The 25,415-nt window shown below is 41.3% G+C and overlaps 1 protein-coding gene across 3 annotated transcripts in view; it reads left to right on the forward strand.

The window, feature by feature from the left end:
* Positions 1-25,415, forward strand: part of LOC126266686 (proton-coupled amino acid transporter-like protein CG1139) — a 139,135-nt gene that overhangs the window by 51,760 nt on the left and 61,960 nt on the right. Inside the window, exon 1 of one of the 3 annotated variants that reach the window (XM_049971115.1) lies at positions 12,620-12,733. The exons of the other annotated variants lie outside the window; for them this stretch is intronic. The gene's annotated coding sequence lies outside the window, so the exon portion shown is untranslated. Of the gene's footprint in view, positions 1-12,619; positions 12,734-25,415 lie in introns of those variants that run through there. 3 annotated transcript variants of the gene reach the window in all.

Consider the following 25,415-nt stretch of genomic DNA (forward strand, 5'->3'; position numbering starts at 1 on the left):
TCCAATTTCTGTTTTTGTGTTGTGTGTGTGAAATCTTATGGGACTTAACTGCTAAGGTAATCAGTCCCTAAGCTCACACACTACTTAACCTAAATTATCCTAAGGACAAACATACACACCCATGTCCGAGGGAGGACCCGAACCTCCACCGGTATCAGCTGCACAGTCCATGACTGCAGCGCCTCTGACCGCTCGGCTAATCCCACGCGGCTTTTATGTCTTTATTTTGCACTTTTTGAGGACTCTCCTTGACAAGCTTTGTGTCCCTCCGAGTGCTTCCCCGTTGTTGTTGTTGAGCACTGAACACATCGTGGCATTTATGGAAGAACGAAAATCGATTCAAAAATATTAACATGGATTCCGTATCCAGAAATCTTGTGTAACGCAACTCGTTCTGTCTGCCTAAAAACCCAAAGCACCATAAATACAAGCGCCCTGGTTGATGCCGTGTTCCTAAATTTACGGAAGGCATTCGATAACTGCCTGTTAGTGACCAGACTGTTGCACCCCAGAACTATCACGGAACCCAAGGAGTTTCTAGCGGATCGCTGTTCTTAATGGGACGAAATCGACAGATCTGAAGCTAATTTCGGAGTACTCTAAGGGAGTGTAAATAGGGTTGTTGCTGTTCGCAGTGCACGTAAAAGGTTTTGTGGGTAACTTCGGAAGCTCTGTGAGGATGTCCGCAGACAATACCTTTGTCTACAGGAAACTTGCAACGCCAGAACGCTGTTGGATGGGTCGCTACCAACAGCAAATTGTGCCTTAGTCCTTGACCTAAGTCAGTTATTAAGCTAAGGATGATACGGCAGTTAAGTAGTGTACCAGGAGACTGTTTCTTCCTGCCAGGCAGAGAACAACGATGAAACATTTTTCCGCGACGGAATTAGAACCGGCTAACCTTGGGTCGAGAGCCGCTGTATCCACGGAATTCTGTAAACTTGGTATCGCTACCGACCGTGAACTTACGTTGGCTACGAATGTTACTTAATCGGCGCTGTGAATTACATTTCTCAGAACTACATACTAACTCCAATGACGTCTGTAAATCTATTTGTTCTAGGCTACATAGGCATACAGTCAATGCTTTTATCCTGTCGGAGTGGCCGTGCGGTTCTAGGCGCTACAGTCTGGAGCCGAGCGACCGCTACGATCGCAGGTTCGAATCCTGCCTCAGGCCTGGATGTGTGAGATGTCCTTAGTTTAGTTTGGTTTAATTAGTTCTAAGTTCTAGGCGACTGATGACCTCAGATGTTATGTCGCATACTGCTCAGAGCCATTTATCCTGTTGATACGAAGACCAACAAACTGACCTACGTTTTATTTAAGTGAATTGGAGATAAGTCTGAAAAGTGTTTGACGAAAATATTCCCTCATAATATAGAGAAGAACCCACAGCAAAACAACAAACTTAAATTTTAAATGCACTTCAACTTCGTTATTTGTGCCATACATGTAAAATAGCCTTGCCTAATCGGATTTGTCTCATCAATAAGAACATTTCAAGCTTCATTATTCGCAAATTCGTTTATTCGCAAAAATAATTTTACTGAAACATATTGAGCATAAGTGAACAGAAAGAGAGAGAGATAAATGAATTTGGAAGACTTAGATTTTAAGTACAAGCAAAATCTTCAATTTGCTACTTGTAAGAAGAACCACGTTCGTTGGTGTAATTATCATTTCCAATCACATTTTTTTGCAAAACGTGACTACATCATCTACTTTGTACTTGAGTTATAGCTTCCACATCTCCAAAGGAATTTGTCACAAAATTTTAATTAATTACAAATATATCTTCATGCAGTAGTTAACATTTAACACTAAATTTAGACGACAGCTTTAATCATTATTTACAGAAATTATTCTTTTTTGTATTATATCTGAATAAACGTGTCAAAGCGTACATTTGGGTTTTTAATTTGAATCGCAGATTATGAAGTATGGTGCCAGTGTTGACAAGCAGATTCCGCATCTTTTTAAAAGATGGCTTTATTATGGTATTTTATGCGCCCTGTCTTACCTCCAAAAAAGTAAGTATATGGACGCCCATGTAATTTACGAGATGCTGATATTTCTAGTTTCCGAGTCTCACCACACGCGAACTAGAGGCAAACTATTCGCAAATCGTGCTCTTCTGCAAGGCTGCTAGTGGCAGTTCCTACTTCCACCGCTAGAGGCCACCGCAGGCTGGCCACACACGTTAGCGCCTCGCGCCTGCGCAGCCGCTATCTGGCGTCGTAATTTTTCGGCACTGAATATCCCCTCAGTTTCACCGCAACAACCGACTACTGCGGCCACTTGTTCAGCGGAGTCATTATTCAGTTTCTTCTATGAGAGAATCAGATGTTTCTGCAAGCCGTTCAAATGATTTCCTTAGTGAGGAAGCGGCAAAGTAACTATTGCTTGATGAAATTAGTCGGTTACTAATGGCCGTTGTTTCAGTGATTGGTAACATAGAGTTAAACAGAATTCATTGGAAACAGGATCATTAACGGGCGTTTTAGGTAGTGCATTGCCCACTAGCATTACATATTAACAGTGAAGTAACATGGGCAGCAGAAGACGACGAAGCCTAAATTCGACATCTTGAAATGTGGCTTTATACTGATAGTCTGGCCAAAACTGTCACCGAAACCAGTTGAAAATATGTCAGAAACGAGGATTATTAGTAATTGTGTGGAAAAGGACTTAGCCAAGGAAAAGGACTTAGGCATTGATGATTCATTTCCAAACTGTTGTCATTTTCTACAGATACTGGTGAAGCAGTAAGTATCTAAGTAATGGGATCTGAAAGTACTTTAAGCTCTACCCCTTCGCCAGAACTCCGTGGAAACTATGTTTCAAGTGGACACTGGATAATCCCCACCGGCCAAGACAGTTATTGAAATTGTTCGTCACAGGCTCCTTCGTATACGAGAAAATAATTTTTTACACAACTTTTGATTTTGAATTTGCGCTGCGATTGTTGTATGTTTTACTGCAGAGCAATAATTGGTTGGAAATAACAAGTACACTCATTTAAAGAAAATATGTTTAGCTGGTTTTAAATTACCGCTGCGTTTATAAGACAGAAAAATTGTTCAGACAGCAACGGCTATGACAGACGTAGAAATTATAATAGTTAGCACAAAATGCAGAGTAGCGAAAGAATAAGAACCGCTTAAGATACAATTATGGCTGGGAGGACTTCTCTGCAGTAACATTACGCAATTTGCTCCCGAGACCAGTTCGCGGTACTGCAGAGGGACGTGTGCAAGACGAGTGGGCGTTTCGCACTTATTTGCTGCATGCACGTTCCAGGAAATATGCTGTGGTAGCTTTCCTCTGCCCTATCTTCTCCAGCAACAAAACGTCATGCTATGCTTTCTGCGTTTCGGTAAATAAAAAAAGCAAACACTGCACTAATAGTAATCAGAGTTGTATCTGAGTTGCTCTTTAGGCCGTAAAAATCAGTAAGACAGCAAATTGCAAATAATTATTGCGATTTTTTTCTCAGGAAAGTCGACACCATGTATCCTGCCTTCCAGAAAGCCTTCGCTATAGTTTCGGAGCGTCTCCTAGCAAACAATACAGGTGTATGCGAAATACCCGAAGAATATACTATTGGAGTGAAGAGTTCCTATCAGGCACTGTCAGTGTTCGGCGTACCTCAAGGTATGGAGACAAGATCGTTTCAACATACAAAAAAAAAAAAAAAAAAAAAAAAAAAAAACTTTCACAACACATTTTTAGTTCCAGTGGTTGTTCCCAAACGATGCAGTATCGTACAGTATCACGTGTTTAGAAAATGGATACGAAAATCTTGAAGACTTGAAAATGACTTGTGCTTGGTGCGCATAAATAGGCGAAAGTACCTAATTTCATTTCAGTCACTTCGACCTGTCACAACAGCCAAAGATATGGGAATATCTGTTCCGAGTGATGCATCTAGAACAAAATCTAGACTTGAAGAAGACAAATGTCTCATAAATTTACTGCAAGGTCCTAAAGCGTAATTCCTCCAAGAAGACGCTTACAAAAAGCTAGATCTCCTAGAACTGAGTATTATTCATCGGTATGGGTCGCTTACATATTAACGGACTAGGTGAAGTAGATCCGGAGAAGAGCCGTACGATTCGTCATGGGCTTTTAAGTCTGCGCCAAAGAGTCACAGAAATTCTCTTCCACCTCCATTGGCAGGCACTACAAGAACTTGCTGTTAACTGCATACAGACTTTCTCTCCATGTTCTGAGATCACACGTTCAAATACAAGTCCATAAACATATTACTTCCTGTGATACGCATCTTGCTAACGATAACGAAGGAAAATTTAGAGGAATCGGGTCGTATACTGAGGAACACCTATAATATTTCTTCCTGCTCACTACCAATGAATAAAAGAGTAGGAAATTGGAAGTGCAGGATGATTCTCAAGCACCATACACCCTCTTCCACACACTGTGCGGTACCTTTTAGAATAAACACGTACATGCAGTGGCGATATCTATGGTAATGACTTACGTTAGCGTGATATATAAACATTGAAGGCTTCACTAACGGAGTGCTACTTTCAGATGTACGGCTTCATCTGGATGAAAATGGTATGTTTTGTGCCTGTAACCAGCGGTGCATCTTGAACCTGGTTTTCAGTAGGCAGTTATGTGCAGACCTTGGTAACGCATTTATTGTTGCAGGGGGATGATTCTTTACTGATGTAGCAATAAAATAACTGCTAACGTAATCAGCTTCCAATATTTTTATCTGATCATCGATTGTGCAGACTTTGCTACGCAAACGAGGTTGTAGATCTATGTTTCTATGCTTCTGATGACTTAGTCTGCCGTCCCGTTGATGGCCGTCGTTTTTAGACCGTGTAAGCGAAGTACAGTTGCTCTGTGGGGTCAGAGCCTATGTATTGCGTTTTGTGATTTGCGCAATTCAGTGGAAAGCTTCTAATTGACGTCAATTCTGCCAAGGTCAAATGCGGAAGCCTTATGACGCATGAATTTATGATCTGTTGTAACCATCAAGTAACAAGTCACCGATGGATAATTGCCAATTAGGGTACTCCTAAAGCAGCATTCCCCCTGCCTGAGTAGTTTCTTTCTGGTTGTTGTTCAGCAATGAATATGGGCACGTAACTTTTCCGTATCTGTTCCTAGCTACACTTCATCTAACGTTTTCCACCTGAATTAATAAACTTAATCGAGAATCGAACTGTCTTCCTAATAGTAGATTAACAATTACTAGTTTAAGGCGTCGAAGTAATAACAATGTTATTTCCGACTGAGAACCTCCCTGTGTTATAAAGCGGCTGACATCACTGTACCGCGGTGGTCTCGCGGTTCTAGGCGCGCAGTCCGGAACCGTGCGACTGCTACGGTCGCAGGTTCGAATCCTGCCTCGGGCATGGATGTGTGTGATGTACTTAGGTTAGTTAGGTTTAAGTAGTTCTAAGTTCTAGGGGACTAATGACCACAGCAGTTGATTCCCATAGTGCTCAGAACCATTTGAACCATTTTTTTTTGACATTACTGTAGACCGCACTTGGCATTACATGGTACCAGTATCTCTATTGCAAACGCTGATTCGACACTATTGAGATTTTTTGCACGGATCCATAGCCTGTAGTGAAAGTGAATGATAAGGATTGTGAAATGCTCCTATAACGGACGACACTGGCCTCAGGCGCCGAGCCTTCTGTCGGTGAGAATAGCTCGCTAATAGTCGCGAATTGCTGCGACCTCTAGGCGCTAGATGTTTAACGCAGTAGGGCAGACTGAACTTCCTGGCAGAGGGCAGCTGAAATTTCAGTTGCTGTCTGGCACCATAGCTATCTGAGTGGAAAATTTCACAGAACTAAACATTCTGTGATGACAAAGAGGTCTACGAGTGTTTATCGCCAGTAGTCGCCTTAACAATAAGGCCCTCTGAACGCGTCTCTTGATGGCTCACAGTTCCGCGGTCACCAATGTTATCTGCATCGACCCGTTTACTTCAGCGTTTTAATTTTTCGTAATGCACCTTAAACTCGTTTAACTCCCTTTATAACTGACTGAGAAAGTCATCTCAAAGATCGGAGAAACACACTGGGCTACCATCTCCATTGGTAACACGCCTAGCAAAGAACTGTAGTGTTCGAATCAACCTTTCGGTTGATGACAACTTTACTTTGTTTTCTTATTCCTTTGCTAGAGGTATACCACTGCGAATTCAAATATATTGTTCGTAATACAACATGAAGGCACTATGATGTCGTTGCCAGCGTGTATGTGTATCACAATGTCAGGTCCTCAGAGTTACAAAGTAAGACCCCTCTGGCCCAGCCTTCCAGACTCCATCTCTCCACACTCCAATACTAACTTGCTATCCATATTTTTCCTTGCCACAATATTATCCACTAAGTCTCTCATTTATTACACATTTCCTAATCGGTACCTACCTATTCTCATTCCTCTTTCTTCAGCCACAATATTCTATCAGTATCTTTCCATGGTTAGATTATCAGGCAAGCAAGCAATTTCGACAGTTTCACTAATGTCCATCGTCTTTCTGTTAAGAGTCCCTCAATTTTCGTAAAATCAAGTATCATGATTCGTAGACAGTGAACAACATTCTGAAACATAATTACGGCGAAGTGATAAAAGTGAAGTTGAAAGCTACCTGCACACTTCATCTTATTTTTTAAGATAATATCGCAGCCAACTACATTAAAAAAGTTGAGAATCTTAATACGATACTGAAAAGTGCCCTCCTCGTTACTTACTACAACTTACTAACAGCTTTCCTTTTAAATCATGATCTGATTGTGAAATGCCTTGTCCCTGAACTGATGCTGTACACACATAGTTGCCTCGCATATATCACGGATTTGTGGATTTGATTGGAGCGATTTAGCACAAATACTTGAAACATAAATCACGTTGCATGGAACGACTCTGCTACCAGCAAGGTGTTTTTCTTCTAATTGTACGGTTTTGTAACGATACCTTTGCTGGTTAACTCATAATTATTACTTTGCAGTCTATGAAATATTCCATTTTATGTCAGTTGGTAGACCAAAGATAATATTTGGAATGATACAATGTTGCGGAGATTTGGAAGGACCGGAGACAGTCATAGTAATGAAACTGATGTCTACGAGATCTTATGTGTCACTTTCAAAACGCTCAGTATTTGCTATAGCATATAATGTAGCAATTTTTGTAGTGTAATGAGTGGATTCTGAGGCCCTGAACAGGAGAAGGAAAAAAAGGTGGGACAACGACGATAGTTACGTAACATGGCGTGGATCGCACAGCCGAGATGGACAGTGTGAGCTGCTAACACAATCTTGTGCGTTTTGATGCAACTGTTAACTCTTCTTCGTATTACACTGACTTACTTTTCATAGCTATAGGTTATTAACGTTTTACATACTGCCTCCTCCTTAATACAAAATTAGACGTAGTTGTTGGAGGTAGAACGAAAAAGATGTTTCTTCAATAGAAACATACTTATGGACGACCAAAGGATGATTTCACTGACCGGTCGGTAGGATCAGCTAATCTGCTGCAACTGGTTCTGGCTGTGCTCGTGTTTGTCATACATACGTTCAGGGCAGGAATGCTTTGAAAATGCAGAACTCTCCGACATTGGTGTGCAAATGTGATCGAAGTAAAACTGGGTAATCTACCGTCGCCGATTTTGACTGCTTTAATCAAGCTGTAATATGAAGGCTTCGGCAGAAGAAAGTGCTAACCCATGCAAGCGTAGTTTTGAGTTATTGCAATGTTACACATTTGTTTAATTCAAATACAAGATCATAAATACAATAATACAAACCAATTTATATAGTTGACAGTTATTTCCAGAGGTAAATTTAGAATTCCTTGTACCCAGAGCTAATCCTTGTTAAATTGAGAGATAGTATTTTCTTTCGCCGACGCCTTCACATAAGAGAACGCTGAACAAAAATATTACCTGTTGATAATCTAATCTGATCACAAAGTGCCAAACATTGTTTGGTGTATGCAGTAACACTCGTATCATCTGGAAGAAGCAATCACGTTCAGTACGAGTCTAATTCGCAGGCAAAGCTATAAGTTCCGTCCGATGTAAATGAAACGATAGTTACATCATATAATGACAAGAAGGATTACAGGCATTTATTTTTGCCCCTGACAAACTGTCAGGAGACTGCACAAAATATGGCTTGATTTATCATCAATAAAATACTTTGACTTCATACGTTTAATTTCAGTGCGATCACCACATATCATAATCCCCTTCGGACGAGCTTGGGAATATTGAACTTATAAATCTTTTTTAGGTTTGTTACTGATGAACATTGGTCCTTGGAAAAAAGATTAAGTGACAGATTTGGACTATCATCATTTAAATGTCTCATAAGAAGGTAAATAATTTCCTGAAGTATTTTTTTCCCCGCTCAGGAGCCGCAACAATTTTGTGATTCATGTCACTGAACTCGTTAATTTCTCCTCTGTCCTCCCTGAAACTGTGATACTCCTTCATTTATACTGAACTTTTCCAAGTACTTTTTTTGTTAGATGAGTCATAGGAACCACTGTTCATAGACGTCATGATGACCAGCTTTGTCAGGTAACTTGCCAGTAAAGTTGCCCTGTAATATTTTGCAGAAGCTCCTAGTCCACGAATATTCTTGAGTCGTTCATTTCTCTACAGCTGAGGCGCAATGTATTTTGTGTATTTTCAACAACAGGAAATAAACGTATTGTGAATTGGATCGGGAACACGGAGGAATCCGTATGCCGAATTTTTTAATGTGACATTCTCAGTCACGCTGTGCTTCTTCATTCCTTTGTACTAGTATCTTACTCTCTTCCAGTGTAGCCTTCCTTACCAAGGCATATTATTCATTCACTTCACTTCAGCACTTCCGTGGCAACATTTGACTGTTATTTACATCTGATCTCTCCCCGGTCCTGACCAGTAATTGATGACTTAATTTGTTATATTTTATTTACCTTCTGTTTGTTAAAGAACGTCTACTATTCAGTTGGGAAAAACAACTGGCGTGCTTCAGTACATGATGTAACAGTCGAAAAGGATACAGACAGAGACTAACATAGCAATGAACTTAAACAACGTCTATGACACAAAGAGTTACGATTTAACGATGAGGACCATACGATGTATCGCCATGAGAGTGTAAAAGTCGAGAATGGAATCATGAAGACTTGTGATATGCTTCTGAGAAAATATCTCGCCAAAAAAACGACACCCGAAGCCCCAGTTTCCTCTTGATACTAATATTTGCTCGAAAAGTTATCTATGGATAAGTCTGACTCATCACGCTGTATGAACGCAAATGGCCTACTGAGTAAAAGGATTATGGCGCTGCTCCAGTTGAGGAAGCACGTAATGTCATTGAGTTACTTTGGAATAGCTCTGTACTTTCGTGTTTAAGGATCGATACTAAGGGACAGTAAATCGTTTGCAGTGGCATCCAGCACAATAAATCCACCTGTTCTGGCGGTATGATGACTCTCAAGGAATGCCTGATTGTATACTCACAGACGTCTTCTGAAGTGCACCCGTCGTTCGAAATCAAATAAAACGCCAAGTACGTCATCGAAAACTATTGGCCTCAATATAAGGAGCGTGTATGACACCACCTCAGAATAGCACCAACGAATCAAACGTCAGTTGGCTGTGAATGGAAGGAAACTAAAAGATGCACACAACGCAGATCTTACTGTTATTGCGCAAGGTGGTGTGCTATAGTTCTGAATGGGACAGACTGCCTACCTATGGTGCAATTTAGCACTGTCTGGTGGCATCAACAAACTTGTAGCGTAATAAACAAGCAATGGAAAGCGCCTATCATCTGATAGTGCCCATATCTGGTATTCTACTGGAGTTCTCTGAAAAATGGGTGTTCGACCTCATCCCTCCCATCCCTTATGTCGCTCTATGTTGCTACCAGAACAGTCGAAGTGACATCCGCAGCCTAGTCCAAGCGCTTCTTGTTGTTGAAAACTTTGACGAATGTTGCTTTTTGCTCCATCTTTAGTGATTATGGGCTGCTTCTCAGTCATAAAATGCACCTATTCGATAGGAAAACCCAAGTCTCTATGGCCATTATGCCCAAGCAGTTTTCATCAAGATGTAATCAGGGATGCAACCGCCTATGGACATACGCCTAATCAAGATTCTATACATTTCTTAGAGTCTTTCTGAATATTATTTTTCATTCTATGGGAACAAAATATATCACGTAATCAATGAAGATGTCAGCACATTAATAATAATTAAATACATTGCATAACAGTCAAAGCAAGCACCGACTAGTACACGAAAAGACACTTCTAAAATAGGACAAGCCTCTTCGCTAGTTTATAGACCAGGTATGCAATCCAAATACAGCTTACATACTACACGATAGGTCACTCGTTGCCTCGTCGTGTAACGCGGGATTTAAAGTATAGCGTAGGCAAGAGAGTACTTATTTCGAGGTGAGACTCGTTTCTAAATTATCAAAGGTAATTAAATGGGGGTTATGTCATTGTCTTTTGTGCAACGGATGTATGTGAAATAAATTAACATCATTTCCTGATCGGCCTTTTATTTTCAAAAACACCATCAGTGAGATTTTCTCTAAGGCCCTACATTTGTAAGCAGAAACATTCCCTGTTTTCGTGTTGTTGTTGTTGTTGTTGTTGTCTTCAGTCCTGAGACTGGTTTGATGCAGCTCTCCATGCTACTCTATCCTGTGCAAGCTGCTTTATCTCCCAGTACCTACTGCAACCTACATCCTTCTGAATCTGCTTAGTGTACTCATCTCTCGGTCTCCCTCTACGATTTTTACCCTCCACGCTGCCCTCCAATGCTAAATTTGTGATCCCTTGATGCCTCAAAACATGTCCTACCAACCGATCCCTTCTTCTAGTCAAGTTGTGCCACAAACTTCTCTTCTCCCCAATCCTATTCAATACCTCCTCATTAGTTACGTGATCTATCCACCTTATCTTCAGTATTCTTCTGTAGCACCACATTTCGAAAGCTTCTATTCTCTTCTTGTCCAAACTAGTTATCGTCCATGTTTCACTTCCATACATGGCTACACTCCAAACAAATACTTTCAGAAATGACTTCCTGATACATAAATCTATATTCGATGTTAACAAATTTCTCTTCTTCAGAAATGCTTTCCTTGCCATTGCCAGTCTACATTTTATATCCTCTCTACTTCGACCATCATCAGTTATTTTACTTCCTAAATAGCAAAACTCCTTTACTACTTTAAGTGTCTCATTTCCTAATCTAATTCCCTCAGCATCACCCGATTTAATTTGACTACATTCCATTATCCTCGTTTTGCTTTTGTTAATGTTCATCTTATATCCTCCTTTCAAGACACTGTCCATTCCGTTCAACTGCTCTTCCAAGTCCTTTGCCGTCTCTGACAGAATTACAATGTCATCGGCGAACCTCAAAGTTTTTACTTCGTCTCCATGAATTTTAATACCTACTCCAAATTTTTCTTTTGTTTCCTTTACTGCTTGCTCAATATACAGATTGAATAACATCGGGGAGAGGCTACAACCCTGTCTCACTCCTTTCCCAACCACTGCTTCCCTTTCATGCCCCTCGACTCTTTATTACTGCCATCTGGTTTCTGTACAAATTGTAAATAGCCTTTCGCTCCCTGTATTTTACCCCTGCCACCTTTAGAATTTGAAAAAGAGTATTCCAGTCAACATTGTCAAAAGCTTTCTCTAAGTCTACAAATGCTAGAAACGTAGGTTTGCCTTTTCTTAATCTTTCTTCTAAGATAAGTCGTAAGGTCAGTATTGCCTCACGTGTTCCAACATTTCGACGGAATCCAAACTGATCCTCCCCGAGGTCTGCATCTACCAGTTTTTCCATTCGTCTGTAAAGAATTCGCGTTAGTATTTTGCAGCCGTGGCTTATTAAACTGATAGTTCGGTAATTTTCACATCTGTCAGCACCTGCTTTCTTTGGGATTGGAATTATTATATTCTTCTTATTTTGTGTTATAGAAACAAAATGCACACAGAATGAAGCAGCCCTATGTTCACACTCAAATACACTTTGGTACACTGTAAGAGTGCATTGAGATTGGATATTGTGTCACTGACAGAATGTTCATTACAAAGTAATATCAGTACCTCAACAAATGACAATAGAAATCGAGAAAATTTCTGAACAAGAATTTCAGGACCAAATACGTCACAAAGGAAGCAACTTAGTTTTTGACAGGGTTCCACCAGGAACAGTCATTTGTCATACTCACTACTAAGGCACACGAAACGAAACCGAGCGCCGGACACGGTAAACATCGTGAGTGTACACCGAGCTCTGAGATGTGCGCCCTTTCGCAGAACAGGAAGCGGGACCACAAGAGGCACCGATCTTCCTCTGCGAGCGCTGAGTCTTATCAGCGGAAATGCAGCGCCGCCGCGGGCCAGTACTATTCCATTGGGAAGGCGCCGACCCCACGAAGCTAAACCCACCCTGCGACGGTCGCGGACCGTCTGGCAGGGCTGCGGGGCTGTCAGCTTTTTACGTCTGGCCTCGGGCAAGCGCATTATCACAGCACCGCCCCCTCACATCCCCCTCTCCCCCCTCCCCCCTCCCGCAGCTTGACTTGTGCCTGGCTGTACGGACTTGTGGTCATTCCCGTCCCGGCACCCGCAGCTGACACGCGCAACGGAACTACTTGTGCAGACTTGCATCTCGTCACATACAGTACAAACGCGAAAGGTAAGCAACCAACCGAGATCACCACCACTACTCTTAGCAAACAATCTTCTCCTTTTTAATATATTGAATATTGTTATTATTATAAATCATTACTGTTTATTCGAATGCCTTATGTTTAGAAGCTACTATTGTCATGCTTAACAGTGTCCCAGATAGGGCAAACGATTATAACGTTGACAATTTAACTGCACACCTATTAAGCACAAAGTCACATAATAGTTTCAATAATTAGCATTTCTATTTTTTACGAAAAAGTACTTTTTTCTGTCCATCTCTATATTGTAACGAGTCCCACACGGCTGTTGACGATACAGCGGTACTTAAAATTTAACCCAAAGTAAGCTTCTGTTTTCGAGTTCCCGTCTGGCGCAGTGTTTCCGGCTCAAAGTCACGACAAATTTCATTTGCTTAAAATAATGTGCGGTTCAGATTTCTCGAGTCTGAAGAGTGCATTGTCACAGTAGAACTCATTCAACTACAGAGTTCCAGGCTGTATCAAAACACTAATACTTAATTAGGATAATGTACTAAATTACAAGATTTTTCGAATTCTTCACACTGATTTCATAACACTGAAGACTTTTGGTTTTCTACTCGTTTATGCATGAAGAACTTTTGCATGTAGCTAATAGAGCATAATTGCAGAACAACTTTTCTAAAGCCCCTGTTTGTGAGGCTGTATTCAGACGTAGTGATGTCACCATTATTTCTTCATTATACGTCTGTTTCGCGAAAGAGTTACGTATATTCTAAATGAGCTTTTGTTCTCCAGATTTGCCTGTCAAGGTTATATTTGTGAAACCCTTAAAAGGCAGTGATGAGCAATTTATCAGATATAGAGTCAGGTAGATACTCCGCAGGCACCTTCAGTGGGGAATGCATGTGGAACTGGTAGCAATATATTCATCTCGTTTGTTTCAAATAAGGCTATGGCCGATAGTTCTGAAGCACAAAAATTATTAAATTCTGTATTTTTCTCTTTGTGAGTTGTCAGTCTTCTGACTAGTTCAATTTGGCCCACTATGATTCCCTGTATTGTGTTACCCTCTTCATCTCAGAGTAGTATTTTTACCTTAAATACTCAATTATTTGTTCCCTATGTCTGAATCTCTGTCTTTCCCTATAATTTATGCTCTGTCTTCTAAAACCATGGTAGTTTTCCTTGTTGTCTTAACACATGTCTCATAATCCTGTCTTTTCTTGTAGTTATCGTTTTCCATACACGTCTTACCTCGCAAATTCTGCGAACAACCTCCTCAATTATTGTCTTGTTAATCCACTTAATTTTCCGCGCTCTTCTGTTGCATCACACCTTAAACATTTAGATTCTCTTATTTCCAGGCTTTTTCCACAGTCCGTGATTCACGTCCATTCGCTGCTGTGCTCCAGGACATTATCAGAAATTTCATCATCAAATTAAAGCTTACGTTTGACATTAGCAGGCTTCTTTTGGTTAGCAATGTCCTCTTTGCCTTGCTGGTTGTTTTTTTATGTCCTCCTTCCTTCGTTCGTCATGTGTTATTTTGTTTCCAAAGTAGAAGAATTCTTTCACTTCGAATGCTAGTAGACCGCAATTTTGATGTTCAGTTGTCGCTAATCTCGTTTATGCTGTTCCTTCTCAATGCTTTCGGCGTTCTTCGGTTAGCTCTCAGTCCTTATTTTGCACACACCAGGCAGCTCATTCAACATATTCCGTAAATCTTTCTTATTTTCACAGCTGAATCACCAGCAAATACTTTTACTAATGTCCTTTCGACCTGGATTTTAATCCCTCTTTTGAAACATTCTTTTATTACCTTCACTCCTTCTAAGATGTACACCAATAGAGGAGAAAGTCTCATCTTTGCCCTGCGCCCTTCAGTATGAGCCAACGTATAAGATCTCTGCCGTGCTGGAAGATACTGTTCTTCATCAGTCTTCTTTTATTAGGTCATAGTACGCATTTCAACACTGTACAGGTACCCTGAGGGGCCCCAAATCCTTAGACCAACTAACTGCACTTAAATGAGAAGTGGGCTTCTGAGAATAATCTGCAGCCAGGGTCCATAAGCAAGCGGTTAACCATGTCCGTCTTGTCATTGTGACATTGCTTGACTACAGCTCATGGGTGGAGAGCATACGAGAAAAGATATAACATTCCTTCGAAAAAATAAAGCACAGGTGTTAGAGGACCAAATTAAATATTTGACTTCTAGTTGGTCATTACCACTATCAGCTACATAGCTGTTCCTGACTTTTTTCGCATTACTTCAAATATGGAATTACTACACATGCACCTTTTTCATGTCGTTGGACGGCGCAAAACGTAGGCACACCGTGAGACAGACTCTAAATGAAGTGCGGTACTTCCACATCTACTCTTCAACTTTTAGCAGCCGGGAGACAGCTTCATCTGTTACTGACCACAACAATTTAGAACGCAAACTTGGAAACTTAGGGGGAGTGCGGACAGCTGTTCATTAATACTGCGGTAAAGCGATGAGTCATCAGCGAGACGTTGTTTGTGCTTCCCGCAGAGTCTAATTCGAGGCGCACACACTCTAATTAAGTTATACTCTATTTCAAAATTCTCTCACATGGCTCTTCCCTCTGCGACGCAACGGGAGGTGCGAAGAGTCAGGTTAAAACACAATCATGAATTTAATACCATATTTTCCACGTATTTTATTGATACAAATTTAATGCAAAGTACTTTCCTTACAATTTTGTTCATTTTTACGAACTCTCTGGATGTACAAAAAAAAGAAAGAAAAAAGTGCCTCCTGTCAATGTTCCACAAAAGAATCATTGCGCAGTTTACTGGTTTCGGGCAGTTTTGCAATCTCCAAATGACTACTTTTTCTGTTGATACATAACAAGGAAGCTTTACTGTACAACTAACAAATAAATTTTATAATTAAATGAAAAAGAACAATTCGTTAACAGGAAACTAGAAACAGAATTCAGTAATACAGATACGGCGCCTCAGTTCTAAATGCAAACATGAGAACTAAATCACAAGTGTAAGAATTTTAACAGCTCAATAGGGCTTCATTCGTCTATACATCCTTACATATTTTTTTATCTACATCTACATGACTACTCTGCAATTCACATTTAAGTGCTTGGCAGAGGGTTCATCGAACCACAATCATACTATCTCTCTACTATTCCACTCCCGAACAGCGAGCGGGAAAAACGAACACCTAAACCTTTCTGTTCGAGCTCTGATTTCTCTTATTTTATTTTGATGATCATTCCTACCTATGTAGGTTGGGCTCAACAAAATATTTTCGCATTCGGAAGAGAAAGTTGGTGACTGAAATTTCGTAAAAAGGTCTCGCCGCGACGAAAAACGTCTATGCTGTAATGACTTCCATCCCAACTCGTGTATCATATCTGCCACACTCTCTCCCCTATAACGCGATAATACAAAACGAGCTGCCCTTCTTTGCACCCTCTCGATGTCCTCCGTCAATCCCACCTGGTAAGGATCCCACACCGCGCAGCAATATTCTAACAGAGGACGAACGAGTGTAGTGTAAGCTGTCTCTTTAGTGGACTTGTTGCATCTTCTAAGTGTCCTGCCAATGAAACGCAACCTTTGGCTCGCCTTCCCGACAATATTATCTATGTGGTCCTTCCAACTGAAGTTGTTTGTAATTTTAACACCCAGGTACTTAGTTGAATTGACAGCCTTGAGAATTGTACTATTTATCGAGTAATCGAATTCCAACGGATTTCTTTTGGAACTCATGTGGATCATCTCACACTTTTCGTTATTTAGCGTCAACTGCCACCTGACACACCATACAGCAATCTTTTCTAAATCGCTTTGCAGCTGATACTGGTCTTCGGATGACCTTACTAGACGGTAAATTACAGCATCATCTGCGAACAACCTAAGAGAACTGCTCAGATTGTCACCCAGGTCATTTATATAGATCAGGAACAGTAGAGGTCCCAGGACGCTTCCCTGGGGAACACCTGATATCACTTCAGTTTTACTCGATGATTTGCCGTCTGTTACTACGAACTGCGACCTTCCTGACAGGAAATCACGAATCCAGTCGCACAACTGAGACGATACCCCATAGCTCCGCAGCTTGATTAGAAGTCGCTTGTGAGGAACGGTGTCAAAAGCTTTCCGGAAATCTAGAAATACGGAATCAACTTGAGATCCCCTGTCGATAGCGGCCATTACTTCGTGCGAATAAAGAGCTAGCTGCGTTGCACAAGAGCGATGTTTTCTGAAGCCATGCTGATTACGTGTCAATAGATCGTTCCCTTCGAGGTGATTCATAATGTTTGAATACAGTATATGCTCCAAAACCCTACTGCAAACCGACGTAAGCGGCTTGTAGTGAAATTGCTTGCTTATGGAATGTCGTATCAGTTCTGTGACTGGATCTGTGAATTCCTGTCAGAGAGGTCACAATTCCTAGTAATTGACGGAAAGTCATCGAGTTAAACAGAAATAATTTCTAACGTCCCCCAGATAGTGTTACAGGCCTCTTGTTGTTCCTTATCTATATAAATGATTTTGGAGACAATCTGGGCAGCCGTCTTAGGCTGTTTGCAGATGACACTGTCGTTTATCGACTAATAAAGTCATCAGAAGATTAAAACAAATTGCAAAACGATTTAGAAAAGATATCTGAATTATGCGGAAATTCGCAGTTGACCCTAAACAACGAAAAGTGTGAAGTCATCCTCATGAGTGCTTAAAGGAATTCGTTAAACTTTGGTTACACTATAAATCAGTCAAATCTAAAGGCCGCAAATGTAACTAAATACCTAGGAATTACACTTACGAACAACTTAAACTGAAAGGAACATAGAAAATGTTGCGGGGAAGGCTAACCAAAGTCTGCGTTTTATTAGCATGACACTTAGAATATGTGACAGTTCTACTAAGGAGACTGCCTACACTACGCTTGTCCCTCCTCTTTTAGAATACTGCTCCGCGGTGTGGGATCGTTACCCGATAGGACTGACGAAGTACATCGAAAAAGTTTAAAGAAAAGCAACACGGTTTGTATTATCGCGAAATATGGGAGAGAGTGTCACATAAATGATACAGGATTTGCGCTGGACGTCATTAAAAGAAAGGAGTTTTTCGTTGCGACGGAATCTTCTCACGAAATTCCAATCACCAACTTTCTCCTCCGAATGTGAAAATATTTTGTCGACACCGACCTACATAGGGAGGAACGATCGCCACTATAAAATAAGGGAAATCAGAGCACGCACGGAAAAACATAGGTGTTCTTTCTTTCCGCGCGCTATGCGAGATTGGAGTAATAGAGAATTGTAAGGTGGTCCGATGAACCCTCTGCGAGGCAAGTAAATGTAATTTGCAGAGTATCCATGTAGAAGCAGAAGTTGAAGAGGAGTAGCACTTACGGTATTCAGAACTCTATAAGGTTACTGATTTTGCTTACGAAAGGCTGCACTGAAAATATAAGGTTAACGGTCACTTTTAGAACAGCAGCCACACACAGAGAAAAAGATGGCCAGTTTAAAAACCAACTCCATAGCTGTGTACTGAAGTGCGTTAACGTGCTTTTCCATTAGCATATTTGGTTACCGAGATCCGTAGATGCCCACCACCGACAAAAACATGTTACAGTTTGCACAATGTGCGACTACAGACTAGAATAAAAAAGGTTTTGCAACACATTTCCATAAAAATAATTTTCCATCTAGTGACACCAGAAGTTTCTCCTAAGTTTTTTGTTGGATTATTACCGACTTTGACCAGTCATGACCACCTTCTTGTGGCTACATTTTGTAATAATACATTCATTGGAACGTCAGCGGTATGTCCAGGCTGCTGAACTACCGTGCGAGTATCAGTCAAAAGTTAAACGGTGGCAGGTCAACAAATAGTGAGTGATTAACTGTCGGATCGTCTGACTGCACAGATCCGTCTTATCTGGAAGCAAGGCACTTACAGACGAATGTTGATTCTGGATCTAATTTGTGATCAGACACCTTGCTCCTAGTTTCTTCTGCATTACATTTCACAGACGCTGTCAGTGTATGTAAGTGGTATTTATGAACACCACTTACATGCAGAGCTAAAGACGCCAAAGAGATATATTTCTCTACGTGCAATGTTATGGTCATGTTCAAGAAGGGTAGTAGGAGTAATCCATTTAACTACAGACCTATACAGTCTAGACCAAAAGACTTGCTTTTATCAACTGATTTAAGTTGCTTCACTACTCCGAGGACATTTACTTCTACGTTACTCATATTGGCAGTTGTTCTTGATTCGAATTCTGGAATAGTTACTTCGTCTTCCTTTGTGAAGGCATTTCGGAAGGCTGTGTTTAGTAACTCTGCTGTGGCAGCACTGTCTTCGGTAATATCTCCATTGCTATCGCGCAGAGAAGGCATTGATTGTTTCTTGCCGCTAACGTACTTCACACACAACCAGAATTTCTTTGGATTTTATGCCGGGTTTCGAGACAAAGTTTCGTTGCGAACTGCAAAGCAGTGACAAAGTTTTCACAAATTCACGCACAAAGAAAAGAATAAAGACAGTGCTTTAATGGAGTTATTGTCCGAATCAACAATGTAGTGGTGCAGGAAGCTCCTAGAGCCATTATTAGTGTTGTATAAAAGCATGTGAGAGTATCAACCTTTCTTTTTCCACTTGCGTTGGTTCTGTCAAATGAACTAGCATTACTTTCGCCTAAAAAGAATCAGAGATACCAAGAAAATACCTATTCAAAATATCTGGTTTTGGACTGGTGTACAGTTCTGGTTTCTTTACAATATCAACTTTCTCGATTGCTAAGAAGACCACGGTACACAGGCACAATGAAGCTTTAAACACATCGTTTCCAAAGATACGAAATCTTGCAAAACGTTGCAGCGGTCCTATTGGAGGCATGACGACTTAGCTTAGATGAACGATAGGCGTGTGACACTGACGGGAATCATCCAAATGTTCCTTGATATGGATGACTGATTTCTTTAGCCAATATCTCTTCCTCATTATTTAAATAAAAGGCGGTAAATGACCAATTTTCGGCACTAAACAATCCCCCAAGGAAAACTACTGACCGTGAGTGGACTCTAAAGCAAAAGATCATCTGTCTGCTTCTCTGTCCACGTGAAGATTAAAATACTGAGAGGGACAATATAGTGCACACAGAAACGTACGAGAAAAATAAAGCTAATTTACGCAAGTTTAAGTCCAATGTCCTGCAACTCGCATTTTATGGGCGTACATGTTACCTTCAGAAAAGGACAAATATCAGCAAACGTGATTTATACTACGTGCAGTTGTAAATAAAAGACTTGAAGGGAAAGCTGGTACCAGCCAGGCATTCGATTAAGTGAATATGGAAAACTGTCTAAAATCTGCAATCCAACTCCCTGAGGCCTGGGTACTCGCTGAAATCAATTCGAGAACAGCCCTTCTTGTTCTGAGACAGAAAAAAATAAGAATTCTACGTGAATCATTGTTGTTGTTGTTGTTTTTGCTACGGTCTTCAGTCCAGTGACTGGTTTGATGCAGCTCTCCATGCTACTCTATTCTGTGCAAGCCTCTTCATCTCCGAGTAACCACTGCAACCTACATCCTTATTTTTACCCTCCACGCTTGCTTCCAATACTAAATCGGTGGTCCCTTGATGGCTCAGAACGTGTCCTACCAAACGATCCTTTCTCCTAGTCACGTTGTGCCACAAATTCCTCTTCTCCACAATTTTATTCCATACCTCCAAATTAGTTACGAGATCTGCCCATCCAATCTTCAACATTCTTCTGTAGCACCACATTTCGAAAGCTTCTATTCTTTTCTTGTCTAAACTATTTATCGTCCATGTTTCACTCCCATATACGGCTACACTCCATACAAATACTTTCAGAAGACTTCCTAACACTTAAATCTATACTAGATGTTAACAAATTTCTCTTCTTCAGAAACGTTCTCCTTGCCAAAGCCAGTCTACATTTTATATCATCTCTACCTCGACCATAGTTATTTTACGGGCCATTGTGGCCGAGCGGTTCTAGGCGCTTCAGTCCGGAAATACGCTGCTGCTACTGTCGCAGGTTCGAATCCTGCCTCGGGCATGGATGTGTGTGATGTCCTTAGGTTAGTTAGGTTTAAGTAGTTCTAAGTCTAGGTGACTGATGACCTCAGATGTTAAGTCCCGTAGTGCTCAGAGCCTTTTGAACCATTCAGTTATTTTGCTTCCCAAATTGCAAAACTCATCTACTACTTTAAGTGTCTCATTTCCTAATCCAGTTCCCTCATCATCACCTGATTTAATTCGAGTACATTCCATTATCCTAGTTTTCTTTATGTTAATGTTCATTCCGTTCAGCTGCTCTTCCAGGTCCTTTGCTGACAGAATTACAATGTCGTCGGCAAAGCTCACAGCTTTTTTTTTTTTTTTCTGCGTGGATTTTAGTGCCTACTGCAAATTTTTCTTTTGTTTACTTTACTGCTTGCTCAGTATACAGACTGAACAACATAGAGGATAGACTATAGCCCTGTCTCACTTCCTTCTCAACCACTGCTTCCCTTTCGTGTCGCTCGACTCGTAACTGCCATTTGGTTTCTGTGCAAATGGTAAATAGCCGTTCGCTTTCTGTATTTCACCCCTGGCACCTTCAGAATTGGAAAGACAGTATCCAGTCAACATTGTCAAAAGCATTCTCTAAGTCTACAAATGCTATAAACGTAAGTTTGTCTTTCCTTAACCTATGCTCTACGAGAAGCCGTAGGAGAATTGCCTCGCGTATTCCTACATTTCTCCGGAATCCAAACTGATCTTCCTCAAGGACGGCTTCTACCAGTTTCTCCATTCGTTTGTGAAGAATTCGTATTAATATTTTGCAATCATGACTTATTAGACAAATAGTTCGATAATTTTCACACCTGTCATTATCTGCTTTCTTTGGGATTGGAATCATTATATTCTTCTTGAAGTCCGAGGGTATTTCGCCTGTCTCATATATCTTACTCACCAGATGGAAGAGTCTTGTCATGGCTGGCCCTCACAAGACTATCAGTAGCTCTAACGGAATGTTGTCTACTCCCGGGGCCCTGTTGAGACTTAAGTCTTTCAGTACTTTGTCAAATTCTTCCCATACTACCATACTCCGTTCTCATCTTCCTCTACGTCCTCTTCCATTTTCATAATATTGACCTCACGTGCATCTCCCTTGTATGGACCCCCTATATAAGCCCTCCACCTTTCTAATTTCCCTTCTCTGCTTAGGACTGGTTTCCAACCTGAGCTGTTGGTATTCATATAGATGGTTCTCTCTTCTCCGAAAGTCTCTTTAATTTTCCTGTAGGCAGTATGTATCTTATCCTAGTAATATATGCTTCTACATCCTTACATTTGTCCTCTAGCCATCCCAAATTAGCCATTTTGCACTTCCTGTTAATCTTATTTTTGAGACGTTTGTATTCCTATTCGCCTGCTTCATTTACTGCAATTTTATTTCTTCTCCTTTCCTCAGTCAAATTCAGTATTTCATCTGTTGTCCAAAGATTTCTAGTAGTACTCGTCTCTTTACCTACTTGAACCTCTGGTGCCTTCAGTATTTCATCTCTCAAAGCTACGCATTCTTCTTCCACAGTATTTCTTTCCCCTGTTCTTATCAATCGTTCCCTAATGCTCTCTCTGAAACTCTGTACAACCTCGGGTTCTTTCATCCTATCCCAGTCCCATCTCCTTAAATTCCTACCTCTTTGCAGTTTCTTCAGTTTTAATCTGCCGTTCATAATCAAAAAATTGTAGTCAGAGTCGACATCTACTCGTGGAAAAGTTTTACAATTTTAAACCTGGCCGAGCGGTTCTAGGCGCTACAGTCTGGAGCCGCGCGACCGCTACGGTCGCAGGTTCGAATCCTGCCTCGGGCATGGATGTGCGAGATGTCCTTAGGTTAGTTAGGTTTAATTAGTTCTAAGTCCTAAGCGACTGATGACCTCAGATGTTATGTCGCATAGTGCTCAGAGCCAATTTTGAGCCTATTCTGGGGTTGCGAAGCACTGAGGATTACGGCGGGGACGAAGCCTTTCCGTTGTTTCTATGTCCCCAGTTCCATACACTGCAATACAAACACAGTTTCTTGTCGGAGCCTCTGTGGTTATTGTGAGAGCCGATACCTACACTTCAACAGCCAATTTTTCTTTCTATAGTATGTTGGTGCAGTGCCTGTGTTGTTAAGGAGAACGCTACAATGCAATGCTCGGTATGCATGTCGTATTTCTCTTCCGATACCAGGCAGGGACTTTCAGCTAAAATATCCTCCTCTGTACCGATGACGTCTGTAGTACGAGTACAGGTTGTGACGCAGGAACGAAAAGATATGTAAATTTGCGTTTGGCCGTGGGACACGTACTAATTGCCAAAGCTTTCAAGGCGTCCGTTGGCTTAAAGCTGAACATCCGGGTTCGCTTCCCGATCAGGCACAAAATTTCATTGTCCTCATTCCCTATATAGCTGTTGGTCGTTCGTATTCGCAACTGCGAATACATTTCATGAATTTTCCTTTCGTCCATTTTCATATTGTCGGTGTATCACAAATCAGTCGGTGCTCTGTTCTATCTTACAATTTATACGACTGACACAAGGGCGACACCCTGAATCCTACATTGGAGAGTTTAATATATGTTGTCATTTTGCGATGCACCATTCTGCAGTACATCAAGCGAGAATTACAAACGATCAATGGGTTGTGTATTTTAAGCCTTACATGTCTCCAAGTTCTGTTTTTGTTACTATTTCGAATTTTTTGGATAATCTGTCGTTGTTATGCCCTGCACAATTTTATAGGTGTTTGTCATACAACGGCCGGGAGGGCGTTGTGATGGCCACGTGCCCTCCAATCCGCGACCAATGGCGCCAATGCAGAGGATGACACGGCGGTCGGTCGGTTCTGATGGACCCGCCACGACATTTGGACAGAGTTTACGTTCACATTTTGTTTATGGTTCGACAGATATAGTTGTGTTCTACAAATCACATTCAGAAGTGTTGCAGATGGTTCACATACTTCCGGATTTTAGAGATACCAAATCCCCTCAAATCAATTTGTATCAATTAGTACAGGCAACTGTCATTTATTTTCATCTGGAGCCCACGATGGTACCAAAAGTAAACTCCGCGAAAGGTGCTTGCGGCATATGCTCAGTGCCGGGTTCAAAGTGCCTACATCTCTTTCGAGGATATCAGATATGCTCAGGACGATATCACAAACTCCCAACCATAAAGGGTTTTAAAAAAATGGCTCTGAGCACTATGGGACTTAACTGCTGAGGCCAACAGTCTCCTAGAACTTAGAACTACGTAAACCTAACTAACCTAAGGACGTCGCACACATCCATGCCAGAGGCAGGATTCGAACCTGCGGCCGTAGCGGTCGAGCGGCGCCAAACTGCAGTGCTTAGAACCGCCCGGCCATTCTGGCCGGCTAAAGTGTTTCTCATACTTTCCTGAACCTACCTTGTGAACAATGGAGGGGGGCGGGGGTGGCTCATTGTCTCACTGGGGTTTCTTTCGTCCTTTTTCACAATGGCGGTATTTCACAAGTTATTAGTCTGTGCTCTGTTCCATTTTACAATTTACATGACTGACGTATGGGTGAGACTAAATTCCTCTTCGAAATGTTTGTTATTTTCCGATGCACCACTCTGCACCACATAGAGCGAGAAAAAAACTGATCCATAGCTTGTGTACATTAAACCCTACACGCTTCCAATTTCTGTTTTTGTGTTGTGTGTGTGAAATCTTATGGGACTTAACTGCTAAGGTAATCAGTCCCTAACCTCACACACTACTTAACCTAAATTATCCTAAGGACAAACATACACAGCCATGTCCGAGGGAGGACTCGAACCTCCGCCGGTATCAGCTGCACAGTCCATGACTGCAGCGCCTCTGACCGCTCGGCTAATCCCACGCGGCTTTTATGTCTTTATTTTGCACTTTTTGAGGACTCTCCTTGACAACCTTTGTGCCCGGCGAGTGCTTCCCCGTTGTTGTTGTTGAGCACTGAACACATCGTGGCATTTATGGAAGAACGAAAATCGATTCAAAAATATTAACATGGATTCCGTATCCAGAAATCTTGTGTAACGCAACTCGTTCTGTCTGCCTAAAAACCCAAAGCACCATAAATACAAGCGCCCTGGTTGATGTCGTGTTCCTAAATTTACGGAAGGCATTTGATAACTGCCTGTTAGTGACCAGACTGTTGCATCCCAGAACTATGACGGAACCCAAGGAGTTTCTAGCGGAACGCTATTCTTAATGGGACGAAATCGACAGATCTGAAGCTAATTTCGGAGTACTCTAAGGGAGTGTAAATAGGATTGTTGCTGTTCGCAGTACACGTAAAAGATTTTGTGGGTAACTTCGGAAGCTCTGTGAGGATGTCCGCAGACGATACCTTTGTCTACGGGAAAGTTGCAACGCTGTTGGATGGGTCGCTACCAACAGCAAATTGTGCCTTAGTCCTTGACCTAAGTCAGTTATTAAGCTAAGGATGATACGGCAGTTAAGTAGTGTACCAGGAGACTGTTTCTTCCTGCCAGTCAGAGAACAACGATGAAACATTTTTCCGCGACGGAATTAGAACCGGCTAACCTTGGGTCGAGAGCCGCTGTATCCACGGAATTCTGTAAGCTTGGTATCGCTACCGACCGTGAACTTACGTTGGCTAC

Source organism: Schistocerca gregaria, chromosome 4 (assembly GCF_023897955.1).
Source record: "Schistocerca gregaria isolate iqSchGreg1 chromosome 4, iqSchGreg1.2, whole genome shotgun sequence".
Classification (NCBI taxonomy): Eukaryota; Metazoa; Arthropoda; class Insecta; order Orthoptera; family Acrididae; genus Schistocerca; species Schistocerca gregaria.